Raw genomic sequence first — 22,440 nt, forward strand, 5'->3', positions numbered from 1 at the left:
AGTGAATTCAATAGCAGTTCACTCACATCCTTTTGCTAGTTCTGACACATAAATAGGTGAAGTTCGTTTTTGAGTGATATGCTTTATCATCTTGAAGTTTGCTACAAGACTGATAGGAGTACAATCTGGTAAGTTGCCTCCAACTTAGTCATTTCTTCAGTTTTCATATACTTGCTACAGGCGGTGTAGCTGCTGTAGCTTCTTAATGCTATTATTAACATTGATAATCGCTGAAGTGTTGTTGATAATTTATTGTTGATGCATAGTTGGGTTCTCACTGATGTTGATTGTATTCTATTTTACAGAGAAACTACTAGAATGTATTTTTCGAAGTGCACATTGGTGAAAATAGGAAATTCATTGTATAGAAAAAAATATAAGTGCGCTTCACTTTCTTGTCTTCTCTTTTTGTGCAGGCGGGCAATGCTCTGAGGCTGTACAATAATTTCATCTCTCATTTCGAGACCAAGATCAACCTTCCTGAAATTGCTCACTAAATGGTAGTAGTTTCACGCCAGTATTCACAAAAAAGAGAAATAGCTGCTGGTGCCGAGTGAGGGAGTTTGCTTCTATATTTTGTGGAATTCACTACGTATAACAACAGAAGTCTAGGCTATAAAGTTATTTTTCTTGTTTATTCATTTCCATGTAATAGTAAATATTTTATTGAACTTGAGTTTTATTGTACGCAAGAGTTCATTTCATTCACGAGAGGAGTACACTTCATCCGTAAAAATCAAAATCAAATTCAACTCCACAAATTGATACTATTTGCAATATAAAAGCAATAGAAGTTCACTCCAACACAGAAGTTCGCTTTATAAACTATATTAGAATTCACTTCGTAACAAACAGAGAAATAATTCACTGTATGAAAACTTTATGTCCACTATGCAAAAAAATATTGTAGTATACAAAGAAATTTGGGAACATATATAGTCATGTCTAAGTTGCAGATTTGTGACCGAGAAGATAAATTAAGAAGTTAATTTTATTAACGTGGGGAAGTTAACTTTTATATTTTGGGGGATATTGTTTTGTCTAGATGGCTGATGAGAAACAGGAAATATACTTTGTGTAAAGTGCGATTTCACTGTTTTATTAGTGTTGGGATTCATTTCATGTTCTATTTCACAAAGTGAACTAAGTAGCTCAATGCATGTGACATTGAAGTTCACTCTACAATACATTAGGAAAAACATTGCGAAACTTAGAAAACAGATTTTCCATATTGAAATCTGCTCTTAATTTTTTAAGTATTTTGAAAATTGATTTCTATGAAAAGATGTGGAATTTGCATAGCGTTCCAATGATATATTAGTTGTATCATTTCGGGAAACAGTTTGAAACCAAAACGAAATGACCAGGTGCAGCGAAGACAATCTGTACCGCGATCAGAAGTTCAGTAGCACCTACTAGGAAGTTCGCTTATGTGTCGAAAGAAGTTCAGCCTCTCCATTTTTTACGGGCGGAAATCCTATGTACTAAATTCATCCCTGCTAGCTCCAGTTGACCAAATCGACCCCCGCCTTGAGTAGTTGACATCTATATGAGCCTAATTTCACTCTAATATGCTGCCTCGCCCCACTTGAGCACCCAAGCCATGTCAATTTTGAACCCGTGGCGTGCCGATGAACATCTCCTTTTTATCATATTTAAAATTACTTTTAAACTGTTCATAATTTGGAAAAATGTTCAGCATGAAAAAGTTGCACATTTTTCATAGCTTTCCAACGGTGTATCATATCTACCAATCCGACGAGTAGTTTGAAAATAGTGCCTAAAAATAGTACGAAAACTGAGAAGTTCACGAAAACAAACTTGAGTATATTTAAATCTGCTCTTAAAACGTGTAAAATTTCGGAAACCCATCCGAACGAAAGTGGTGCGCAATTTCCATACCTTTCCAATGGTACATCATATGCCTTAATCCGGCAAACGGTTTGAAAATAGCGGCCAAATAACTTTATGAAAACAATGAATTCCGCGAAAAGAGAGTTTAGTATATTTGAAATTAATTTTATATTGTAACGAATTTGGGAAAACAATCTGAACGAAAGTGATGCGAAATTTGCATATCTTTCCAACGGTATATCATATGCATCATTTCGACATTCGGTTTAAAAATCAACCTTGAAAAACTGTCCGTCAAAACAAGAAATTTTGTGTCTCGCCGAGAAGTTCACATCCGCGCAGCGGGAAGTTCAGAAAGGGTTCGAGAATAGTTATTCTCGAACCGGTTCGAGAATAGCAGACCTATATATATAGGACATATTCATGCTACACCCGGGTGTAGTTACTCCCACGTGTGTTTCATACAATCTAGGTAGTATCTATCATACCGAAGAGTATATACATGTAGTATGAAGTATGTAAGAATATTTTGGTAGTATATATACTACTTTGTAGGTAGTATGTACACTTTTTTACGTACACTGTTTATTTACGTATAAATATGCATGTATTTTGTATATATACTGCAAACTATGGGTGTATTTAATTTTTTTTCACCAAAGTTGGTATGAAGTATCTTAGATATAGTGTACGAACATACTCAAACCAATAAAGTATGTTATATACTTCCGTATGGTAGTATATGAGACGTGGATGTAGTTACACCCAGGAGTAGGAAATATATATATATATATATATATACTAGTAAACAGCACGTGCTTTGCACGTCCCCAACCAAACAAGGCAACATAACAAAAATACATGTGACTTTTAGAACTCAAACAAATACACATAGTTACAAACTAATGAAATATTATGTGAAAATATTATGGAATACATTGACATCGTCTATCATATGTTGCGCCAAATGTGATGAATCCATGTTGTCTCAACGGAGCTGATTCATAAGTACATCATTCATGTTTCATAGGATCAGAACTAAATTTGGTGTTCTTCAAAAGAAGTGAAGATCGAAAACATGGACACATAGGGCTATCATAGGCCTTCACTTTAGGTTATTCGCGTTCAAAACAGGCACATGGTTCCAAATTCCCCTGCAAAAGAAAGTTTAAGACATGAGACATTCATTTATTAATACAAAATTCTTTCTTCTATGAGAAAGGGTATTAAATGGCATCTTCTACAATACCAAACAGAACGCAACCTTCAGCATAGTTTTTGTAAGAACCTACCAGCATCTAAAATTACAACAAAATTAGTTAATCACACTCAAGATTCGTAAATCAAATAATCCAGTCTAGTCATAAAAGAACAAGGATCATCTTTTAAATCTACAAAATATATATATATATATATATCTCCTTAGTAAAAATCACCATAACATTGATCTAGAGAGTATGAAGAACCATCGTCCAGTACTAACTGAAGAAAACAAAGAAGTACCCGTAGTTGCACCGTGGTTTTGCATGCAATGGAACTATAGTGCTGCCAAAAAAACATGCTACTTCCTGACAAAGGAAAAAAGAGCATCACTTTTAGCTGCATGATCGAAAAATATATTTTTAACATATATAAAATAGTAGCCAGTGATCAACATACCTATGTATTAGGAGTGAATGAAAAGCGGTATCATACACGAAACAAAAGGCATTGATTCATAATTCAAATTTATCATACCATCAATACCTCCTTATACACAATATTTTTGGTACTTTTGCCTGATGAGTCAATATCCTTGTTTGGCTTGGCAAGTATTCTTGTTGTTTGCCTTGATATCCCTCTTGACAAAGCAACATATAATTGACCATGAGAGAACACATTCTCGGGAAGGTAGATGCCAACATTTGGAATGGTTTGGCCCTGAGCTTTATTAATTGTCATAGCAAAACTAAGACGAATTGGAAATTGTTTTCTTGTAAATTTAAAGGGGAATACATCATCTTCAGATGGGTATAAAGGAATTCTTGGAAGGAATACGCGCTTTCCAGCATGTTGTCCTCCAATAATTTCTGCATCAATAGCATTATCTTGAAATGCCTTGATAATAAGTCTTGTGCCATTGCATAATCCATTAGATGGATCCAAATTTCGAAGCAGGATTACTGGGCAGTTGATCTTCAACTTGAGAACATGTGGAGGCAAGCCATTAGGTGTTAGAGAGTTCAGGAATTCGGGTTGGTAGTGATTCTGTGTATCATCCACTGCTGAATCAAAATTGTAGTAAACCTTTTCATCCCCAGGAAATCGGTTTATAAGTAGCGTATTTATTTCATCCACATATTCATTCTTAGTGGAAATAATGACACGGGCACTTATATAGGATGGCAATCTTCCATAGTGGTCAAGTGCAGGAAAGATATCGTTGACTAACTTACTAACCGATGCTTCTGAATCAGTGTAACCAATAATTATATCTTCAGGTAGGCGCACATAATCTTCACCAATTGATTCTTCGGTACATGTTTAAGAGTCCAACTGCATCAACAATATTAGAAAGAAAGAAAAAAGTTAGAAAAAAATATACAAATAAATACACCTCTTGCACTGTGGTATATAAACATTTTATCATCTGACTGCATGTCTTGAAAATAAACATATTGCCATTGACCCTTTTAATATCCATTTATGCTAGACTGTATGGATAATTAAGTCATGTAATTTTGTATCTAATAGATAAGATGGATTTTGAACTGTATTGATAGATACGTACCTTTCTCGCGTCTGTTGGCGAGAGCTGGTGCGTGCATGTTGATGTGGGTAATTTTATTAATTTGGCTAACTGCATATTGCACACCCTCGCTAAATGCATCATGATTCTTCCTTCTCCGTTTGTATTCACGGTTCCTTTGCGAGTAGGCATCACGCTGTTGCAGAGTCATCGTCACGTATCTTTCCTGGTCACGATAACACTTGCGCTCAGAAGCATTTCTTCCTATAATACTTTTATGTCCATGTGAAGGATTACTTGATTGTATGGATACACCAGATGGATATATTGGGCGTTTAGTTTCATTAACCAGAAGATCTACAAATAATAAAGCTTTGCTGATGATGACAAAGTTCACAGTGAACAATATATTATTTCGAACCGGTGATTGCAAATATCAAGGATATACCTTGTTTACCATTTGACGATATCCGCAAGTCAGCCGAATTTGTAATATCTTTAAATGGACTTCGTTCTTGTATTTTAGTGTATCTTCTCATGATTAGCTGAATTTCCCTTCATTTCATCTGTAGATAACTGTCAATACACGATTCCACTTAGGCGTTACATATTTTTCTAAAATGCAGCATAATAGTCATATTATTAGCAAAAGTATGGAGAAGATGTGGTTGTACAACACACGAATATTAAATCCACTCCAAATAGTTTTAGAAAAAATGACTATCATAACCCAGGCTTAAAGATGGTTTAAAACACACCAAGCTTAAAGAGATATCTTGCTTTGCATTTGATGATACCGGTGAGTCAACCGCATTTATAATATCTTGAAAAAGGTTCCATCTTTGTATTTTTTGGTGGATCTCATTGTATATTATCTGAATTCTCCCCAATTCCCTTTCTAGATAAATATCCCTGCATGATTCCACTAAGGCACCACATTAGTATAGGAAACATGTGCCTATACAAATGGAGGAAGCTCAAGTACCCTCTAAATATTCAACAGAAAACTAATTGTCTTCCATTATTTGTCAATGTCATTTCACAGTGGAAAAACATCCACCATCCATACAAAGATGGTTTAATTGAATGCACAAAATCACCAGAGTTTTTAAAATTAGTCATAACACGTACATACAGGTCCATTAGAAATTAGAATGGACAGAGATAAAAATCAAAATGATTCGTAGACACAAACACAAACACTTGGTGGGCATAATAGCGGATAGCCTGTAACTACTTCATTCTTTCAGAAATAGCATATTACCTCTTCAAATGGAAGTGCGTTGTTGGGCTGTACTGATATGGCGTGGCTGCAGTAGCAGCTGCAACCCACAAACCGAGAGGCGAAGGAGCTGAAATTTTAGGCCAGCAGTACGTAGCGGTAGCACCAGAGAAACAGACGACCACGGATGGCCGAGTCCAGAGGGCAGGAGGCTCGAAGCGAGCTGGGCGAGCGCTTGCCGCGGTTGGTGAAGAGCGCGCGTACGGCAGATGTCAGGGAGCGGTGTTGGCGGCAGCGGCAAAAATGTGGAGTTCCGCCGATTGGATTGGAAGCAGCTCGATTTAATTGGAAGCAGCTCGATTTGATTGGAAGCAACTTGGTGACGGACGGACGAACACTTGAAACCTAGCGAATCGCTTGTGAAGGATGAGTAGCAGCGAGGGCAAGCGCCGAGGAGATGGCGGGCGAGCGGTGGAACTGGAAGCTGCTAGAGTTTTTTTTTATCGAGACTCTAGGTGCTTCTAGTCTAGTCAGGCGAGCAGGAAAAACAAATCGAGAGAGCGCGCTGGCCGGCCGCGAATCCTGAAGATCCTAGCCGTTGGATTTGTTCCTGTATGAATCTAACGGTAGATCGGCATCAGAGTGACTTAAATCAACGGTTGGTAAGTGTTCTAGGATTCCATGATAAGAGAGAGAATGGAACGCAGATTCAAAATTCAAAATTGGTACACTATATAGGAGTATAGATATAGATATATATATATATATATATATATATATATATAGAGAGAGAGAGAAACTCTATTAGATACCCTGGGAGTAGAATAAGTAATTCTGCACCCGGATCATATACCGAGCCGGTCAAGCCAGGTTCCGGTGCGGCCTGCCGACCGAGGTCATGTTGGCCAACACCTAGGTCCCAACGTAATTTCTTTTTCCTTAATTTACATCAGCGGTTTCTCTTCTTTTCTGGTCGTGGGGTGCCGGAGTTACGAGCTAGCCCATCATCATCTATCGTCTAGTCGCGTGCGTGCGGTTCTGGAATTTCGACGGCTTCAGGCTGGTGCGGGCGGCGCCGCGGCGAGCGACTTCACTTGGGCATTGCGGTCGGCGGTGAGCGCTGCAGTTGGAATTGCGGTGGTCGCGAGGGCTACATACAGCTGAGGATTGGGGCAGGCGGCGCCGCGGCGGGTGTCCTCGGCGGCGCTGTCATGGTGGGTGGGTCGATTCGTCTCCAGTTCCGTTGAATCCGCAGCGGTGTCAGCGGCGCTGGGCAGTGCGGCGTCTTGTATTGCCGGGCTTCCAGGCAGCACGGTGTCTGGTCGTCGTCGAGCAGCATGGCGGGTGGCCGCTGCGGGCGGCGCTGCATGTTCAATCGACATCCTTGAGCGGCAGGTGAACTATGCCCATGGACATCACTACGTCAGGTACGTGGCTCGTTTGCTCTCCCTTGTCACATCCCTCTTTCTTCTCAACACCATGCCTCAGCTCCACCCCGTCGGATCTGACCTCGCCGAGAATCCGGCAGCCGGATCTGGTGAGTCCCGTTAGGTCCTCTGTAATCCACGCGCTGCTCGTCGACTTCGGCCCGCCCGGCCACCACGCGTCGCATCCAACTTCACCGTGGATCTGCCGCCCTCCATCCTGCAGTTGCCGGAGTTCCCCGGCGCCTCGCACCAGCAGACCTCCACCATCCTCCCGAAATCGGGCGCCGCCTCCACCAACCTGCCACCGCCACACAGTCCCCCCTACCCGGCGTATATCAGCAACGTCGAGCCTCTTTATCCCCTTATTGTAAAGGTTGCATTGAATTTATTTGTAACTATTATCCACGGATTCATGGTTCCTATGCCCAGTTCTTAAACCAGATCCGTAATTTTTTGTGTTCGTATTGAGCTCAAGCCAGGTTATGTTACTGACTTTCCAATTCGTACTTCCTGTGCTGCTGTACAAGCTTATCAAATTCATTTTTTACAGGATTAGAGTCTTATCAATTAATACAAATTTGATTTGAGCTGTAAATGTTTTCAGTTCCGTGATAGTTATTGATTGTGTGGGTAAGTACTCTTATTTCCCACAATCCAAGCACTTTGTAGATGCTTAGACGATTGCATAATTTAATTACTGCAGGAAGTTAGGTGGATAAGCACCCGTTAAACACTTCTTTGCAGATCCAAGAACTTCTTTTTAGATGCTTAGATGGTTGCAAATATTGTTGTACACGTGTCGCAAAAAAAGACACCGATTAAACACTAGTGTGTAACCAAGCACTAGCGCCGAAATATTAGCACCTTGCTCTGCTATGTGGAAAGGAAAAACATTTTTTTCTTTTGGTAAGCATGAACCCAGACATCTGCATTGTGTATGACAAATAAGTGATGCATTTAGAGTTCATGAACTATGAACTGGTTCCAACTCCATTCTTTCCTGTGTGAATGCAGCAAAATTAAGACAAAGAAGTGAACTAGGAAGGCAGGGTGCCTGATGTGATTGTTGTGATGGAATGGTTTAATTGGATGCTATGTTGCATGGAGCTGAGGGATAACAATGTTTCAGTTGCCAGAGGGATTGGTGAACAACTGAAGCTAACAGGAAATTTCTGGCCATATGCAAATTGAGCTACTTGAAGACAAGTTCAGAGTTCAGACCTGTATCTGGCAATAAATTTGTGCAAGTCGGCTTCCAGTACGAGAAATCAGCAAGCCACCACTTTGAACACTCCCATCTACCTCACATATGGCGTGGTCGATAATGGAGCTCCCATCCTCAGGTTCGCCATTTTTTTGTCTGCTCTGATCCATCAAATGTTCATTATTAAGAAAAAAAAAAGATGTTGCATCATTACCTTCTGCCTTCTTTGGGGTGTTCAGGAATACACGCATTGTTCAGGTCAACTTGTAAGCAATTAAGCATTAAGCATTTGTATAATATAATTTATTCTGCAACCAAACGCTGGCACATAGCGTGCCTTGGCATTATTCTTTTGTTGATACCAATTGATTTATGACTAGCTATGCAGTCTTTCATGTAAAAGTTAAAGAAATGGTTGGCTCACTTTGCTGCATGTCACCAATGTGTAATTTCTGATCAATCACGAAATAGACAGTAATTTTTTGTCTCTTGTTGTAGCTTGGCTCTACCAATCTAATTATTAACAGGTCAAGTTATTTTCATCCTAATTGAATTTTATTTCACTTCAGCGGAGTGGCAACCCAATATAATTTTGTCGGTCACTGCTAGCAGTTCTCAAACCTGCAACCATGATTTTTAGAATCTTGAATCGATAATTTTCATCATTACTCGAATGCTAAATGACATCGTTTCCCATTTTGCAGAAAACTTGGCTCCAGTCTTGTGAGCATCGTGGTCTAGTGTTGATTCATGTTGCTGCAAACTTAGCATATGCACTTGTTTGTTACACAAATTCAAGTTACGTTGCAGGTTCATCCCACTTATAAGCATTTGGCAAATTTGTTGCAGGTTCATATTATAATGATCTCTTGATGGCAATGCTGTCGCATTTGGGTAAATCCTTCTGCTAATTTTTGCAGTTTCTTTCTCTCCGTTGTTGGTATTTTTTAGTTTAAGCTCAACACATGGCCAGAGTTGATATATGGTCCTTGTGGTTTACAAGCTGCTTGCGATACCTTCTGTTAGTAAATCTTTTGCCTCTTTCTGTTTGGCATGCTTCTTAGTTTTTACTTTTTTCCAATCATTATACCTACCTTTGGTTATGCATAAATGCCTCTCCTTTTCAGATGCCTAGTTATGCCATTGTCATTTGCATGAAAATTGATGATAATGTGAATGGCCAATACATGGAAGTTGGTGTAACATGTTAGTTGATTTGCTTCGAGCTTTGCCTATGTTCCAAGCCTAGTAGATTTTGCCTTGCGGACCGATACAGACCCCAAGTATGCCAAATGCATTTTAAAGATGTCAAGATCATTGTATGTGGAGCTAATTTCAGTTTGCTGGCCGACCATAGGATTTTTTAGGGATAATTTCTTCGACTCCAATCTAAAACATGACCGAATTCTAAATAGTCGCATGATACATTCTTTCTTGCACCTGATGCTACATGGGTCATATATTTCTGCTTTTTCTTATTAGCACCTAGTCAATTTCTAGTCCAATTCTTGAATGCAAGCTTGGTTTTCTTTCTAGCATGGTCGCGGACGGCCCCGACCTTTCTCTCTAGCTGCAGCCATGGTCCCTGACCTGAGATTTCTTAGTTAAACTTTATCATGTGCATGAAATTGATGATAGTTTGAATGGAAAATGCATGGAAGTTAGTTTGACCTGCTAGCTTCTTTGTTTTGAACTTTGATCATGTTCCGAGCCTTGGTAGATCTCGCCTCACGGAACAATATCAATGCAATATGCCAACTGTAATTTAAATCTGGGAAATCTGTTTGGTACTAGTACTAGCCGAAAACTTAGCCAACTTTAACTTTTTTCCACTTCGGTGTTTTACTTGTAGAGATTGCTTTGCTTCTGCTAGCGTATTTTGCCATGGTAATTCCTATTGGTTGCTGCACCATCTTCCTCAGATTTCCAAGTCATGTGTATTGTATCGCATAAGGCATTGATATTTTCATCTTCATCCCAATTTGCTATCTTGTAGAGCTGTACATTCAAGTATGGTCAGTTTGTACTTTCGGAAATTTTACCACGGCCACTGTCCATGGCTCTGATGTGAATGTGGCAAGGCAGCTGAATAAGTTTTCCATTAACAGATCAGACCCCAAAACGATGCTACATGACCACATTCTCTACCGAAAGCTTCACTTTTCATCTTACGCATTTGTTGAGAACCCTTTTTGCGTGCTTCTTACATAACTTTTCTGCCATTTCAGGCATGAGCATAGTAACTATTCACCAATGGTACGATAAAGGCATAGCTTCTGCTGTCAACTAAGCAAGCCTTGCACTTGTGCCAAATGGAAAGGAACTAGCAAGTCGTCCGTTATAAACATCGGTGGTTATGCCATTGGGACAGTATACTTTGTTACATTGATTAGTTCAAGTTTTTTGTTCTGCGGTAGTTCTACCATGACTTGGAGTTCTTATGTCGTGTTGTCGGAGACATGTTCCTTTATGTCAAGATTGGCACCTGAAATTCTTAGGTGACATAATGTATTCAGAATTTTATGCGACATAATGTATTGGAATTCTTTGAGTGACATAATGTATCGTACGACAATTAGTGGAACATAATGTATCTTTAAGTAACACTGTGTGCTGGCAGATTCTTACAAGCAGCTCAGCGTTGTCATGTACGAACACACCATTAGTTCTTACGCCGATTGGTGGTTGAATTACTTGCACGTGATGAGCTAGTGGTTCTGCTTTTATGTTGTCTTCAGAATTCTTACACCAGCAATTCACACACACCATTAGTTCTTACGTCGATTGATGGTTGAATAAATCGCACGTGATGAGCTAGGTTCTGCTTTTACGTTGTCTTCAGAATTCTTACACCACCAATTTCACTTGGCATAAAATAGTTCACACGGGCTGACTACGGACGGTTGGCTGCTATAATTTACTTTGGCATAAGATTCTTACGTCAGGTAGTGCGCACCGTGGGTACACGCGCGGCCGGAGCAGAGAAACTTACATCGCATGCAAACAAAATTATGTCGCTTCGTACCGGAGCGGGCGTGTTTGTGACTAGAGCCTGGCGCGCGGGGATCGGCCCGGGTGCAGAATAATATTCTGCCCCCAGGGAGCCAAATAGCGCGCTATTTGGCTCCCTGGGGGCAGAATATTATTCTGCACCCCGCCGGACCATGGGCACGAGCCGCGCGCCCGCGCTCCACCAACCCACGCGCCAGGCGTTGTAAACTTACGGTGCATGTGACGTAAAATGGCCCATCGGAATGTGAGCCTGTGCAACATAAAAATGCTTCAGAACGCGATGTAAAAACCGTGGGACCAATATAATTACAACTCAGTGTGACTCGTCGTGGCCACACCAACGAGTTCGCCCACATGCATGAGCCCGTGTGAGATATTTTCTTTGTCACCAGCTGATGTAAGAAAACTGGTGACAACGTAAAACAGGAACGTCTCCACTAGTTCTTTTTTTTTTTGAAGGGGAACGTCTCCACTAGTTCATCTCGCTAGAAGCCACCCAACAACATAAGATATTTTTTTTAAGGCTGATGTGCTTGTGAAAAATTGCCGGCCTGCTTACACACCCTTAAGAAAACAGTGTCACAAGGCTTAATGTGCCAGCAAAATGACACCATGGCCTAATGCGCCGTAAAATCATAAAATTCTGATCTGAAGTCTAGCAACTTACAAACTAGAAAGGGCTAGCAAGAAAAGAATACACATAATGTTTGTGTAACCAATAATTACATTTGAAGCCTAGTGTATACACAATTCAAATGAGATAATGATAGTTTATGCATGAGGCATGATATAAAGTTTAACAAAAGAAACTACATAATGTTGTCGCCAACTTTTATCACTTCACTTGATGCTCAGCGGAGAAGACATGCAGCAGGAATACAATGGTAAGTATATCCAAGAAGGGACTATCTGGACCAGCGATATGGTTTCCCAAGAGTGCTGCACAAGGAGAAAGATAACACATCACGTATCTAATGTATCTTAAAAGATGAAACAGTAACAAAGTTTTGACGTGATATTTTATTATTAGAGAAGAACTTTACCAGAAAGAGCAACACCAATTGGAATTTTACCTAGAAAGAGCAAGACCAATTGGTACAAACCACAGCTGCCAGCTTGCCATCTTGGCATGACTATTGAAGTGAACTTAAGGAACTCGATGATAAGAGCCTGCGTACAGAGGAATAAGATTACGACACTAACATAAACCTGTTTAGTAGTGTGGAACAGAAATATTATAGTGGTGCATCGATAAAATATTTAAATACACCAACACATGGGAGGTAGCTACTCCTTAACTACAAGATTCAAAATTTGAGCTTCCACTCCTGGATAATATAATATGTACAGAGAATGCACGTGAAGGCTGGATTTCATTCCTTATAACTGAAAGTTCTCATCTGATAAACTGAAAGATGTGGTTTTTACCAATTGGTCTTGCCATTTGAAGCTCCAACTTTCTGTTTGACATAATGGTACCATCGCAGAAATTACTAGATTTTGATTACCCCCCTATTCCAAACTTCTTTCAAGCATGTTGACCAACTGTTGAGAGAAGCCAGCGGATATTTGTGGACATGAAAAATGGAAGCCAACAACATTCCAATGCTACAAAAAAAAACTATCCAATTATGCTACAATCAGATACTAGTAATGGAACGGAATCATTTTTTCTGCTGGTGTAGGAAAAATATGCCACCAAACGAAGTATTCAAGAAGTAAAATATAAAATAAAAGATAAAAGAAATTGGCATGCGTGCTAGCTCTATATTTACCAAAATGAGGTGTTCGCCTAACAAAATTTGGCATCCACATGTTAGTATATGAGTCAGTCATATATGCCAAAGTCAAAAACTGTAGCAGTGTATGGCACAGACTTCTACATAAAAAGAAGCAACATACATGCTCGATCTTTGAAGACATTTACAGGAAAGGTTTATCAGAATATTGCATACACAAAGGGCGTTCCTCTTAACAAACGGATCTACAATCTGCTCATTTTTCATGTGCTAATAAACTGAACTAATACAAGAACAGATCCATGTAAAATAATCTAGAGGTACAGAAGGCTATAAAGGTTTAGTGTCCACATACATGGATCTCACTCTAGCAATTTCAATTGATCGTTTGCCAGCAGAAATTGACATGATGTTGCTACAAGGTTTAGCATTGGTACAGAAAGAACGATTTATGTGCACTGAAATTAAATCGGATTGAGCATTTGGTGAAGCCGCCGATTTCTACATAAAACTACTTTCCTCTGAATCTCAATTTCAGAATGCTGACAGTAATCTTGCATTATTAAATTTAGTAACAGATGCATCTTCTTTGCGCTAAGGACACTTGAGTCTACCCGCCAGGCATGGCCAAATAAAATTACTACTTATCAGACGCAAACAAGGATTCTGAAAAGCTCACAAGCAAGAATTCTTTTAAGAAGTATCTAGTGAATGAGGTCAAGAATTTGCATCTTCCTTTATCCCAAATTATATCACACCTATAACATTATTTCCCACTCATGCTCTAAAACAAACACCGTAATATTACTGAATGTCACATTCCCATCTACTGATCTACCTAGCTAGAATTGCATGATTACTCACCAAAATAGAACATTTCCATCTCATGTATGCTACATCCTATAGAAAACTAACAAAATGAGTAGTCAAAATTGCTATTATAAAACATTACTCCTGGTTGGGGGTGGATTAACCAAAAAAAAACGAAAGGTTGGGCGAGGGCAGTACTGAGTCCACCTCATTACAATTCAAATAACTCTTAAGTCGAATTTGCCGCTACATGAATATCTGGGTAATACCAACTAAAACAACAAAATTAAATGATGTATTTGCACCCGTAATGAAGATGGGCTAGGAAATTAGATGGTTGTGAGTGTTTCATACCAATGTGGCCTTACAGTTGAGGACGCCTTGGCATGTGAGGTAGATGGGAGTCTTCGAAGTGGTGGCTTGCTGATTTCTCGTACTGGAAGCCGACTTGCACAAATTTATTGCCAGATACAGGTCTGAATTCACTGCCAGATACAAGTCTGAACTTGTCTTCAAGTAGCTCAATTTGCATATGGCCAGAAATTTCCTGTTAGCTTCAGTTGTTCACCAATCCCTCTGGCGACTGAAACATTGTTATCCCTCAGCTCCATGCAACATAGCATCCAATTAAACCGTTCCATCTCAACAATCACATCAGGCACCCTGCCTTCCTAGTTCACTTCTTTGTCTTAATTTTGCTGCATTCACACAGAAAAGAATGGAGTTAGAACCAGTTCATAGTTCATGAACTCTAAATGCATCACTTATTTGTCATACACAATGCAGATGTTAATTTTTTGTGCTTACCAAAACAAACAAAATGTTTTTCCTTTCCACATAGCAGAGCAAGGTGCTAATTTTTCGGTGCTAGTGCTTGGTTACACACTAGTGTTTAACCGGTGTCTTTTTTGCGACACGTGTACAACAATATTTGCAACCATCTAAGCATCTAAAAAGAAGTGCTTGGATCTGCAAAGAAGTGTTTAACAGGTGCTTATCCACGTAACTTCCTGCAGTAATTAAAGTATGCAATCGTCTAATCATCTACAAAGTGCTTGGATTGTGGGAGATAACTCTCAGACAGGTGCATGATGATGTAGCTATGCTTTTTTAAACAGAAGGCTCCACGAGCCCGACTTTGAATTAACAAAGCCATCAACCGGCCAGGCGTACAACGATACAACGAAACAACCGAAGGAAAGAAAAAGAAAACAAAACTGGGGTTACCAGCTAACGATACAAGCACAAGTGATGCAAAGCTATAGCCTAAACCAAGATACAAGGGCGCCCAAGACTACAGCTAAACATCGGCAGCTCGGCTGGAACTTCAAGCAACGAGCCGCCACTCCATGGAGCCGCACCAAACTGAATCGGCACAAGGCCGCCATGCAGAGGACCACCATCACCGAGGGAGCTGGCTAACGGCGCAAGTGAGCATACGAGCCTCCAGAGTTCAAAGGGGAAGAACTTCACGACAACGCCTCCATGAAGGGGAACGGCGCTCACGAGCGTCGCCGTTGTCGGCACAGGGGAGCCGTGCAATGCTTTCGCGGAAGTCTTAACCCCACCCCAAGGAAAACCAAAGGCTTTGCACCTGCCATCAGGACAGCCACCGGCTGTTTAGAACCACCGTTGTCCTCCGGTGCCACGACACACTCTCCGACAGCCACCCTAGGCACGAGAGAGGCCGCGCAAGCCGGAGGAACACCGTATATATGAAGCCAGTAACAACAAGACACAGGGCATCGACTAGAGGTATCCCGAGGAGGACCTCGGAGAGAACGCAAGTCAGCAAGGTCGTAGACAGTGCCCCAGGGGAGGCAACCAGCGGCAGGACGTGTGTCATGGCCACCCTCCAACAAGGTGAACGACATCCAAAGACGTCGCCGTGGCCGGCAATGGCCGTAGCCTTGCGGTGCTTTCGCGGACACACCGTCGCGCACGCTAGCGTCCCTGTAGGCCAAACCTCGCGGACCAACCAGTCCATCAGGCGCAACTCCGAACGCATCGTCCCCACGAGCGTCACGACTGGCCGGGAAATCAAGCAACTTGTGGCGACGAGAATCGACGCCACTCCGATGAAGCGCCGCCCACACAGCCATCGAACCCAGATTCTATCAAGCGGAGCAATCTCGAGAGAACCGTGCAAGATATCCCAGCCCCTGCCAATGGACATCTGCAGCTAGAACAGGGCTTCGGGCCGCGCCGGACGCCGAAGCAGCCCCAGCGCCGGCCACCGGCCATGACTAGCCGGGGAGGAGACCGCACCTGCAGCTCCGGCCGCATCTAGCCCTCCAACCCGCGAAGGCCCAGATGGGGCCCAGACCTAGGCCCGCTGGCCCCGGATGCGGGCCCGCCGCCGCCACCCATGGCCACGGCCGCCCCGGTGTCAAGGTCGCGCCACCGGCTGGGCCGCCGTGCCGCGCCGCCACCAAGCCGGGATCCGGTGGCACGCCCGCGCCCGACCGGAGGAGGAGGCGCCGCCGCCGTTGCGGACCGCCCCGCGAGGCCCGCGGCAGCTCGCGCCGAGAAGAGCCACCGCCGCCGGCACCGCGCGGGCTTTGCCCGGCGGCTCACGCCGGCAGCGGCAGCGGGGAGGGGCAGGGGAGGAGGGCTGAGGCGGGGAGGAGGCGGGGTCGCCCCTGTCGCCGCGGGGGCGACGCGGAGCGACTACGTTTTTTCACTGTTTTAATAATTACTGAAGTTGTTTTACTGTTGGAAAGTCCCCGAGCATTCTAACTTCTAAGAATATTAAACGTGGAGTTTCTATTGTAAATAACAGTACTTGCCCACACAATCAATAACTATCACGGAACTGAAAACATTTACAGCTCAAATCAAATTTGTATTAATTGATAAGACTCTAATCCTGTAAGAAATGAATTTGATAAGCTTGTACAGCAGCACAGGAAGTACGAATTGGAAAGTCAGTAAAATAACCTGGCTTGAGCTCAATACGAACACAAAAAATTACGGATCTGGTTTAAGAACTGGGCATAGGAACCATGAATCTAGATCATCAACATGAACCAAGCATTAGGAAACGTGGATAATAGTTACAAAGAAATTCAATGCAACCTTTAGAATAAGGGGAAAAAGAGGCCCGACGTTGCTGATATACGCCGGGTAGGGGGACTGTGTGGCGGTGGCAGGTTGGTGGAGGCGGCGCCCGATTTCGGGAGGATGGTGGAGGTCTGCTGGTGCGAGGCGCCGGGGAACTCCGGCAACTGCAGGATGGAGGGCGGCAGATCCACGGTGAAGTTGGATGCGACGCGTGGTGGCCGGGCGGGCCGAAGTCGACGAGCAGCGCGTGGATTACAGAGTACCTAACGGGACTCACCAGATCCGGCTGCCGGATTCTCGGCGAGGTCAGATCCGACGGGGTGGAGCTGAGGCAGGTGCTGACGGGATGTGACAAGGAAGAGCAAACGAGCCACGTACCTGACGTAGTGATGTCCATGGGCATAGTTCACCTGCCGCTCAAGAATGTCGATTGAACATGCAGCGCCGCCCGCAGCGGCCACCCGCCATGCTGCTCGACGAACGACCAGACACCGTGCTGCCTGGAAGCCCGGCAATACAAGACGCCGCACTGCCCAGCACCGCTGACACCGCTGCGGATTCAACGGAACTGGAGACGAATTGACCCACCCACCATGACAGCGCCGCGGAGGACACCCGCCGCGGCGCCGCCTGCCCCAATCCTCAGCTGTAGCCCTCGCGACCACCGCAATTCCAGCTGCAGCGCTCACCGCCGACAGCAATGCCAAGTGAAGTCGCTCGGCGCGGCGCCGCCCGCAGCAGCCTCAAGCCGTCGAAATTCCAGAACCGCACGCATAACATCATGTAATACAACAAAGCCATGCAAGTTTAAGTTCTTGAGAGCTAGAGCTATAGGGCAAATCCTGCTTGTGTGAGATGAAGAAATACAAGTGAAGATAGGCCTCTGTTGTGAAGTACCCGCTTATAGTTGCTGGGAGTGTGGCGCCCACTCTAGCAGATCCTCATTTTATTTATATACATATATAATGTAATAATATAACTATATATAAAATCTGAGGGGATTTGTCCTCCCCATATTGATATGGACACTTTTCACGTACATGACCATTGTACTTGAACAGTACAATCTTTTTTTTTTACTTTTTAAAAGTTGATAGAAATTTTTCGCACTAATTCATCAGTAGAAATATTCTACTGTAACTTAGTTATCTGCGGGTAATACTTCATATGAGCACAACTCTTTAGCGGTAGTTCTAATTTACCGTGTATTTCGTAGTGGTTTTTCGCCATGCGGTAACTACCTAGATTTTCTCAAAAAGCAATTTGTCGATAAAAAATCTCGAACGCCAACAATAATTTGACGATGTCAACTACGAAACAGGCAGTTAACTACCTAATAAAAATTCTTTCTGTGTGTATTTCCATGATGGTAATTTCTCAACGGTGCACAAGCGTGGTAATTTTATAGAAATCTTCAGTGTTGGCTATTTGGACAGTAATTAACCCTTAGTAGTTTCTCACCGGTGCATAATTCTTGATCTGTTATTACAAAAAAAGAAAAAATCTCTACCTCTTTTACCGGATAAAATAATGTTGTATTCTTCTACGATACCATCGAACAAATATATTTACTATATTGCCCGTCTATATTGCCATCTTTCCGGTATTTGTGTAAAAACTTGCTCCGGCGTACATCAAAACCGATGCCTTTGTCCTCGCTCCGGGCACTGCAGCTACTGTGTGGTGCAACTAGCATATTACCCCCTTTTTTTCATCGCCTACGATCGCTCGGTGTTTTTTCATAGTACCCACTTTTTCATGGCCTCACGATTATTGCTTCCATGTTTTCTTCTTTTCCTTCCTTTAGACCACCGAAAATACAACATCTAATAGTAAAGGCTATTTTAGGATGTTTTAAACAAATGATTTTACACTTTTATCTTTCATGTCTTTTTCTGTTAGGGGAGTTTGACCCTTCTACATCCCTATTAAGAAAAAAATATCTCGCATGTGCTTTCTTTGTCAGGAAATCAGTTTTTTTTCTTTCATACCTATAGGAGTTGGAGAAAAAAATCTAAACCATAGCGTTATAATACTACTTTTACGTTTACTTAATTATTACTTCCACGCCATCACTTTTGTAGTACCTATATATTGCAGTAGTTCTAAGCTATTATAACAATACTCTAACAACTAAGAACGCGGCGTGTCGCCGCGACAAACTTTCTACTCCCTCTGTCTATAAATAGATATATGACATTTGTCCAAATATGAATGTATCTCCTCGGATTCCTCTCACGCCAAGTGAAGATCGGTCGGAAGCTTCTTCCCACCGGGCTGGTTGGATTGTCGTGTTCCGGAAGGCACTGCTAGCGAAATTCATTGTGCGATCAATGCCTGAAGATTGCTGGATTTGGTGTTTTCGGTCATGGGCACCCATGTTTTTATCTGACTGTTTGGTTTCAGAGGGAGCGCTTCGAAACTCGGTTGGCTGTTAATATCATGGAGCTCTTTTTCTTTCCATGGCGCTGGCGGAGAAGGTCATGAAAGCCGAACGGTGGAGGAGCAATGTTGATCAGATCTTGACGGTGAGGTGAAATTGTATTGGTGCTTCGTGACTTTAAACAACGACTTGTATGTGAAGGCGACTGCATAGGAGAAGTTCAAACTTCTATATTTCAGAGGGAAAATCCAAGGTCTGGCCTTAATTGGTTGTTCTTGGCAATGTTCTTGTTGAAGGCATTGTTTTGTGAGTAAGAATTTTTTCAGGGTGAAAACCTAAAATCTATGATCGGGCGACGATAGCGTTTGTGCACTGTTTCCTTTTTGGAGGCGTCGTTTATGGAGAAGCTGATCTTCTGGTGTTGTCTTGGTGGTGCCAGTGTTGCTGTTTTAAGTTTTCGATCTCTGTAGCGGAACTTTTTTTTGTAATTCTTCTATTTTTTTTGGGTTGTGTGCATCCTTTATGCTATTAGGGCATGATGTTGTTCCAGAGGTTCGCCGTACCGCATTGGGCGGCAATGGAATGTCCCATTCTCCATTTCCCACAATACCCCTCTCAGGCTTAGTTTGGTACTATAGTGTTCATGGAAATTAGTGGGAATAATACTTTAAAGTATTAGGTAAACCTTTATCATCACCCTATCCCCGCAAAACTCCATCCCCAATCACTAGGTAGGAGTAGAGTACTGGAAACTGAAAAAATGCACTAAGATTTAAAAAAAAGTAAAAAAAGTGTAAACGAGGATTAAACTCACTCAATACTTTAACGCCAAATATATACTACCTCTGTCCATTTTTAGATGTCAAAAGTTTGTCTAAATTCGAATGTATCTAGACATATTTTAGACATAGATACATTCAAATTTAGATGAACCACTGGACATCTATTAATGGACGGAGAGAGTATTTAGAATAAGTAAGAATTTAGAGTTTGCTGCGAATTATTGTCACTAATTCTCACCTCACGAGGAACATTTCCGAAGAATCTGTGGAGACGAACTGGTTGCCACCAAATGAGTGGCAAATCCTATACACCGACCAGGTCGGCCGCTACCGCGCGCCGCACACCACGGTATGGCAGTACTTTGGTCGGCGATTCGCCTTTTTTTCTGTTCATTTCTTTTCTTTCCTTTTTTCCTTTTTTATTTTCTGTTCCTTTTTGTTTCTTTTTTGTTTATATTTATTTTTGTTCAAATTAAAAAATATTTCAAATACAGAAAAAATTCAAAATTGAAAACTGTTCAAATTTTTAAAATGTTCAAATTTTAAAACCGTTTAAATACAAAAAAATGTTCAAATTTGAAATCCGTTCAAATTTGAAAAATGTTCAAATACAAAAAATGTTCAAATTTGAAATCCGTTCAAATTTGAAAAATATTCAAATTATAAAAGCGTTCAAATTTGAAATTCGTTCAAATATATAAAGCGTTCAAATTTGGAAAATTATTCAAATTCGAAAAATGTTCATAACTAAGAATGTTAATTTTTGGAAAAAATAAATTTTACAAATTTTTAATTTTTTTCAAATTTAAACTATATCCATATCCGAAAATGTTCAAATTTCGAAAAAATCAAATCAAAATCTGAACATTTTTAAAATTTCCAAAATTTCGAATCTGAACAGATTTTGAAAATTTGTTCTCCGAAATATATTTTTGAAAAGTTAGATATTAAAAAAGAAAAATATTAACAAAAAAGAAACAGCAAAAAAAGAAAAAAAACGTACCTACTACTAACGGACCGCGGCCCAACCAACCGGTCTGGTCGGTGGGGTGTGCGGTGGCCCGTACACACCGACCAGGTCGGTGTACAGCACTCCCCCAAATGAGTGATGCGGGAGGTGCTATCCACCGAGCTGGTCGGTGCCGAAGCGGTCACCGCACACCCCGCGCCCCGGGTTACTAACTGGGCCGCAGCCCAACATCAGGTAAGCCAGTTTTTTCTTTTTCGTTTTTTTTCTGTTGTTTGTTTTCTTTTTTAAAAGAATCTTTTTTAAAAATCTGAACATTTCTAATATTTAAAAAAATCAAATTAAAAATAAATCACTTTTTAAAAAATCTGAACATTTTCAGATTTGAACATTTTTTAATTTGAACAAAAATGTATTTTTTTCTATGAACAATTTCCGAATTTGAATTTTTTTGAATTTGAACAAAATTTATGTTTGAACAAATTTCGAATCTGAACGATTTTCATATTAGAACAATTTTCAAAAATGAACAAATTTCATATTTGAACAAATTTCGAATATGAACGATTTTCATATTTGAACAATTTTTGAATTTAAACAGATTTCATATTTGAAAAAATTTAGAGTTTTAGTAATTCTCAAATTTGAACAATTTTCGAATTTATATATTTTTCGAATATAGACTTTTCAATTTGAACAAAAGAAAAAATAAACAGAAAGAAAAGAAAATGAAACAGAAAACGGAAAAACAGAAAAAAAAAGAGAAAACGAAAGCGAAAACGCTAAATGGGCCAGGCCCAATACCCGACCAGGGTGTGCGGCAACCGCATCGGCACCGACCTGGTCGGTGTATAGGACTGGCCGAGTGATCCCGTCCCGTCCGAAAGCTTTAATGGGCCGAGCCCGGAACTAGAGGAGCACCCCAGTAAACCGAATGCACGATCCAATAAAATTTAGCCCCATATACAGCCCAACCCCATGAGGCCACGAGCGACCAGTCCAGCATCCCAGTCGCTCACCGAGTTGTTCTGCATGTTCTCAAAAAAAAAAAAAAACGAATTGTTCTGCAAATTGCGTTGGTTCTGAAAGTTCAAACTATTCCCCACCGGCCACCGCTACCCAGCCTTTGGAGCAGGTGCTCGATCCGAACCTCTTCACTCCACGCGTGTCACCGAGAAGAAAGGTAGAGGCTGAAACGTGGAGAGAAGACTCCAGATCACAGCACGCATGCGCGCCACCTCCCAAGCTT

The 22,440-nt window shown here is 41.5% G+C and overlaps 4 long non-coding RNA genes across 10 annotated transcripts; 1 reads left to right on the forward strand and 3 right to left on the reverse strand.

The window, feature by feature from the left end:
* Positions 1–2,847: 2,847 nt before the first annotated feature.
* On the reverse strand, positions 2,848–4,762 carry LOC127349015 (uncharacterized). 2 transcript variants are annotated; one of them, XR_007880074.2, is made up of 4 exons: positions 4,625–4,762; positions 3,514–4,389; positions 3,358–3,422; positions 2,848–3,008 (listed from the first exon to the last, which is right to left on the reverse strand). It is a non-coding gene; the product is annotated as an uncharacterized lncRNA (long non-coding RNA). The 2 variants fall into 2 exon arrangements; XR_011756870.1 differs by having other exon boundaries at positions 3,358–4,389.
* Positions 4,763–4,814: 52 nt separating this feature from the next.
* Positions 4,815–5,984, reverse strand: LOC139839200 (uncharacterized). The gene is made up of 3 exons (XR_011756871.1): positions 5,847–5,984; positions 5,031–5,158; positions 4,815–4,939 (listed from the first exon to the last, which is right to left on the reverse strand). It is a non-coding gene; the product is annotated as an uncharacterized lncRNA (long non-coding RNA).
* Positions 5,985–6,738: 754 nt separating this feature from the next.
* LOC127295975 (uncharacterized) lies at positions 6,739–11,039 on the forward strand. Of its 2 annotated transcripts, XR_007848199.2 has the most exons (4): positions 6,739–7,231; positions 7,333–7,604; positions 8,246–9,329; positions 10,664–11,039. It is a non-coding gene; the product is annotated as an uncharacterized lncRNA (long non-coding RNA). The 2 variants fall into 2 exon arrangements; XR_007848197.2 differs by having other exon boundaries at positions 6,740–7,604.
* Positions 11,040–12,035: 996 nt separating this feature from the next.
* LOC127295976 (uncharacterized) lies at positions 12,036–17,855 on the reverse strand. 5 transcript variants are annotated; one of them, XR_011743741.1, is made up of 6 exons: positions 17,438–17,855; positions 17,075–17,345; positions 14,351–14,694; positions 12,876–13,068; positions 12,491–12,617; positions 12,036–12,386 (listed from the first exon to the last, which is right to left on the reverse strand). It is a non-coding gene; the product is annotated as an uncharacterized lncRNA (long non-coding RNA). The 5 variants fall into 5 exon arrangements; XR_011743740.1 differs by having other exon boundaries at positions 12,521–12,617; positions 12,876–13,055; positions 17,438–17,854; XR_011743739.1 differs by having other exon boundaries at positions 12,876–13,055; positions 17,438–17,854.
* Positions 17,856–22,440: the final 4,585 nt, after the last annotated feature.

This window comes from Lolium perenne, chromosome 4 (genome assembly GCF_019359855.2).
Source record: "Lolium perenne isolate Kyuss_39 chromosome 4, Kyuss_2.0, whole genome shotgun sequence".
NCBI lineage: Eukaryota > Viridiplantae > Streptophyta > Magnoliopsida > Poales > Poaceae > Lolium > Lolium perenne.